The sequence below is a fragment of the Humulus lupulus genome, chromosome 9 (genome assembly GCF_963169125.1).
Source record: "Humulus lupulus chromosome 9, drHumLupu1.1, whole genome shotgun sequence".
NCBI classification, from domain to species: domain Eukaryota; kingdom Viridiplantae; phylum Streptophyta; class Magnoliopsida; order Rosales; family Cannabaceae; genus Humulus; species Humulus lupulus.
The window spans coordinates 44,385,969-44,391,705 of NC_084801.1; the positions used below are offsets into that span (position 1 = coordinate 44,385,969).

At 43.3% G+C, this 5,737-nt stretch overlaps 1 non-coding gene across 1 annotated transcript; it reads right to left on the reverse strand.

Annotated features, from left to right (window-relative positions):
• Positions 1–364: 364 nt before the first annotated feature.
• On the reverse strand, positions 365–471 carry LOC133802831 (small nucleolar RNA R71). Its single transcript, XR_009877577.1, has one exon. It is a non-coding gene; the product is annotated as a small nucleolar RNA R71 (small nucleolar RNA).
• Between the last annotated feature and the right edge of the window lie 5,266 nt (positions 472–5,737).

Consider the following 5,737-nt stretch of genomic DNA (forward strand, 5'->3'; position numbering starts at 1 on the left):
GAGTCTGAGAGATTATGTGCTACCCACTCTGACGGGAGTACAAAATAGTATACGCCCACCAGCTGTAGAGGCCAACAACTTCGAAATCAAGCCTGCTATTTTACAAATGGTGCAGTCCTCTGTGCAATTCAATGGGTTGCCCTCTGAAGATCCTCACACCCATTTGTCCAACTTCCTGGAATTGTGTGGAACCTTCAAATATAATGGGGTGAGTGATGACGCAATCAAGCTTAGGCTCTTCCCATTTTCTCTAAGGGACAGAGCTAAAAGTTGGCTGAATTCTCTGCAGCCAAACTCCATTGTCACTTGGCAAGATCTGGCTCAGAAATTTTTATCCAAATTTTTCCCTCCGTCAAAGGCTGCTAAATTGAGGGGAGAGATAAATAACTTTTGCCAGAATGACGGAGAGTCACTGTATGAAGCTTGGGAACGGTTTAAGGAACTCCTGAGAAGATGTCCTCATCATGGCATAGAACAGTGGATGCTAGTACAGAATTTCTACAATGGTTTATGTCCGACAACCAGAACCATTATTGATGCTGCAGCGGGTGGCACTTTTATGAGCAAGAGCGCAGCTGGTGCTTATGAATTGCTGGAGGACATGGCTACAAACAACCATCAGTGGTCTGAGGAAAGATCATCAGGAGTCAGAAAGGTAGCTGGGGTGCATGAGCTAGATGCAATCACTGCCTTAACAGCACAAGTAGCCTCTTTGACCAAGCAGTTGCAACAGAGTAGTGTGTCTGCTAATGCGGTTCAGATGGCAGTGAGATGTGAAATGTGTGGTGGTGCTCATTCTGTCGATCAGTGCCCTATCTGTATGAATAACACCCCCATGGATCATGCTCAAGTTCAGGCGGTGGGAAATTTTCAGAGGCCACTCAATAATCCATTCTCCAACAACTACAATCCTGGGTGGCGAAATCATCCCAATTTTTCGTGGAAGAATAATCAAGGCCAACAACCTCAGTTTCAGGGTCAATTTCAGAATAACATGCCTCAGCCACCTATGAATCAAGCTTCGTCATCAATGCAGCCTAGGCCTCAACAATCAATGCCTCAACCTGAGAGACCTAATGAACTGCAAGCTGCCCTGTTGACTCTTACTAACACTCAGACTCAATTTATGACTGAGACAAGATCCTCCATTCGAAACCTTGAGACACAGGTTGGGCAGTTGGAAAATATGCTCAATAACAGACCCCAGGGAAACTTGCCAAGTAATACTGAAGTCAACCCCAAGGAGCAAGTTCAAGCAATCACTTTGCGGAGTGGGAAGCAAACAGAGCAGCCTAGACCTCCACAGGCAGTGGTTCAGAAAAAAGAGATGGGTGCACAGCCTGATTCAGAAAGGGTTACTGAAGACCATCAGAAGTCAGAACAGAGTCCCCCAGTTGTCATTGAGCAGCCAGTTAGAGTTCCATACCCTCAGAGGCTTAGAAAGACTACCCTTGATAAATAGTTTTCTAAGTTTCTTGAGGTGTTTAAAAAGCTGCACATAAACATTCCTTTTGCGGAGGCCTTGGAGCAGATGCCCAGTTATGTTAAGTTCATGAAGGAGATTCTTTCAAAGAAAAGGAGAATGGAGGACTATGAGACTGTAGCACTCACTGAAGAGTGCAGCGCTATTTTACAAAGGAAGTTACCCCAAAAGCTGAGAGATCCGGGGAGTTTCACCATACCTTGCACCATTGGCAAGTTTGAATGCAAGCACGCCTTATGTGATCTGGGGGCAAGTATCAATTTGATGCCCTTATCTGTGTTTAAAAGACTTGGTTTGGGGGAGGCAAAACCAACAACTGTCACTTTACAGCTCGCAGACCGATCGTTAACACATCCACGAGGTATTATTGAGGATGTTCTTGTGAAAGTGGATAAGTTCATATTTCCCGCTGACTTTATTGTTCTGGACATGGAGGAGGACACAGATGTTCCTATTATTCTTGGTAGACCATTTTTAGCCACAGGCCAAGCTCTTATTGATGTTCAAAAAGGAGAGCTTAAGCTGAGAGTTCAAGGAGATGAGGTGGTCTTTAATGTCTTCAAGTCTATGAAGTATCCGGTGGCTAGTGACAGTTGCTTTAGTGTGGATATGATAGAAAAGGCAGTCTCCAAGAGAAGGATGAGCAGTGATGCCTTAGAGGCAGTATTATTGGGTGATGAGGGCGATGATGATGAGGATGCTGAGATCAGAGAATGTGTAAACTGGATCAACTCTTTCTTACCATATTGGAAAAAGTTCCAAGAATTAGCGGATGCGACTGATAAACCGCTAACCTCCATTCAGCAGCCACCACCGTTGGAATTAAAGGTCCTCCCAGATCACTTGCAATATGCTTATTTGGGAGAGAATGAAACTTTACCGGTCATTGTGTCAGCTGACTTGTCAAAGGTAGAATTGGAGAAACTGTTGAGGGTTCTAAGGGAGCATAAATTGGCCATTGGGTGGACATTGGCAGATATTAGAGGAATAAGCCCAGCGACATTGATGCATAAAATTTTATTGGAGGAGAATAGCAAGCCATCCATAGAGGCCCAGAGAAGACTCAATCCAGCCATGAAGGATGTAGTATTGGATCAGATTCTTAAATGGTTGGATGTTGGGGTGATCTACCCAATTTCTGATAGTGCATGGGTGAGCCCTGTACAAGTGGTACCTAAGAAGGGTGGAATGACTGTGGTGAAAAATGAGAACAATGAACTCATTCCAACAAGGACTGTAACGGGGTGGCGGATTTGTATAGACTACCGCAAGCTCAATAAGGCAACAAGGAAGGATCATTTTCCTTTGCCTTTTCTTGATCAGATGCTTGACAGATTGGCAGGCCACAGCTACTACTGTTTCTTGGATGGGTATTCTGGGTATCATCAGATCGCTATTGCACTAGAGGATCAAGAGAAAACAACCTTCACATGTCCTTATGGCACATTTGCTTTCAGGAGAATGCCATTTGGACTATGCAATGCCCCTGCAACATTTCAACGGTGCATGATGGCCATATTTTCAGACATGGTAGACCGGTGTATTGAGATTTTCATGGATGACTTCTCTGTTTTTGGCTCATCATTCGACCTCTGTTTGGGTAATTTAAAGAACGTGCTGCGTCGTTGTGAGATGGCTAATCTGGTGTTGAATTGGGAGAAATGCCATTTTATGGTGAAAGAGGGGATTGTCCTTGGCCATAAAATTTCAAGTGAGGGAATTGAGGTAGATAGAGCGAAAATTTCTACCATTGAAAGGCTGCCTCCACCAGTTTCAGTCAAAGGAGTTAGAAGTTTTCTTGGTCACGCTGGGTTCTATCGAAGATTCATCAAAGATTTCTCAAAGGTGTCTAAGCCTCTCTCGAATCTGCTTATGAATGGAGTTGTCTTTGATTTTAATGACGAATGTTTGAGGGCGTTCAATTTCTTGAAAGAAAAGCTTATTTCTGCTCCAATTGTGATAGCTCCGAGATGGGAATTGCCTTTTGAGTTGATGTGTGATGCCAGTGATTACGCAGTGGGGGCAGTTCTGGGACAGTGGATTGATAAGGTATTCAGGTCTATTTACTATGCTAGTCGGACTCTAAATGATGCTCAGCTTAATTATGCCACTACAGAAAAAGAGTTGCTAGCTATTGTGTTTGCTTGCGATAAATTCAGACCATATCTGATTGGTAACAAGGTGATTGTCTACACTGATCACTCTGCCATTAAATACCTGATGTCAAAGAAAGATGCCAAGCCCCGCTTGATTAGATGGATTCTGTTGCTTCAAGAATTTGACATGGAGATTCGTGACAAGAAGGGCAGCGAGAATGTGGTAGCTGATCATCTCTCTAGACTTGAGGTGGAGGAGACTGAAAATAAGAAAGCAGTGCAAATCAATGATCATTTTCCTGATGAGCAGTTGTTTGGGGTAAGTGAGACTTTAGCTGTCCCTTGGTTTGCAAACATAGTGAACTTTTTGGTTGCAAAAATTGTGCCTTCTGAAATGTCAAAGCAGCAATTAAAGAAATTCTTTTCTGAGGTGAAACACTACTATTGGGAGGAACCTATTCTCTATAGGCACTGTGTTGATCAGATTATCAGAAGGTGCGTTCCTGAAGAAGAGATGCAGTCCATTCTTAATCACTGTCATACTCAACAATGCGGAGGGCATTTTGGAGCATCAAGAACGACGGCTAAGGTATTACAAAGCGGTTTCTATTGGCCTTCATTATTCAAGGATGCCAATGTGTTTGTCAAGGCCTGTGATAGATGTCAGAGAACTGGCAATATCTCGAGGAGAAACGAAATGCCTCTACAAGGGATTCTTGAGGTGGAAATGTTTGACGTATGGGGCATCGATTTCATGGGGCCTTTTCCACCGTCTTACAACAATGAATATATTCTATTGGCAGTGGATTATGTATCCAAATGGGTGGAGGCTGCAGCAACTAGAGCCAATGACGGTAAAACTGTGCTTAATTTTCTGCATAAACATATTTTTACTAGATTTGGCACTCCCCGAGCTCTGATTAGCGATGAAGGGAAACACTTTGTGAATAAGCAATTGGATGCACTGCTGGCTCGTTATGGAGTTTATCACCGAAAAGCTTTGCCTTATCATCCTCAATCAAATGGGCAAGCTGAAGTTTCGAACAGAGAAATCAAGAGCATCCTTGAGAAGACCGTTGACAGTTCGAGGAAGAATTGGTCGAAAAAGTTAGATGATGCGATTTGGGCGTACAGAACTGCATTCAAAACACCAATAGGCATGTCTCCTTATAGGTTGGTGTTTGGTAAAGCGTGTCATCTACCAGTCGAATTGGAGCATAGGGCATTTTGGGCTATGAAAAAGTTAAATTATGATTGGAGTGCCGCTAGTGAAAGAAGACTGTTGCAACTGAATGAACTTGACGAGTTCAGAAATGAGGCTTATGAGAATGCTAAGATTTATAAAGAAAGAACAAAGGCTTGGCATGACAAGAACTTAATCAGAAGGGAGTTCCAACCAGGGCAGCAGGTACTTCTGTTCAATTCAAGACTTCGACTGTTTCCTGGCAAATTGAAGTCAAGATGGTCCGGACCATTCACTATCGTTCAAGTTTTTCCTTATGGTTCTGTAGAAGTTCGAGGCAACTCAGGTGATTCATTTAAAATCAATGGTCAGAGATTGAAACCCTACTTGGGTGGTAGTTTTGATCAAGCGAAGTCTATCCTCCTTCTGAAGCCTCTCTGAAGAGGGTTCCGCGTCCGGCTAAATAACGTTAACGACAGCGCTTGTAGGAGGCACCCTATATTTTACTTGTTATTTTTTTACTTTTGTATTTGTAAACGATGGATATTTGGTTTATTTTTGGACTTTTAGAATCGTGAAAAACGTGAAAAATGAAAAAAAATTTAAAAAATCAAAAAATTAAAAATTCCTTAAGGGCCGCGGCATAGCCCTATGATGCCGCGGCATTGGGGGGTTCCAGAGGCTCACGGATTTGGCATAGATGAGGAGGGCCGCGGCATTGATCCCAAGTTTTCCCAGAATCACAAGGCGGGCCGCGGCATATGTCTGAGAGGGCCACGGCATTCCAATGTGGAAATTTGATGCGGGCCGCGGCATAGTCAAGGTAATGCCGCGGCCCTAGTCCGAAAATTGGGATAAAAAGCCCTAAATCAGCCATTATCCCATTCATTCACTCTCACAATCTTACTCACACTCAAAACTTCTTTTCTCTCTAATTTTGTTTGAGACTTCCATCACTCAAGGAGACCACAAGAA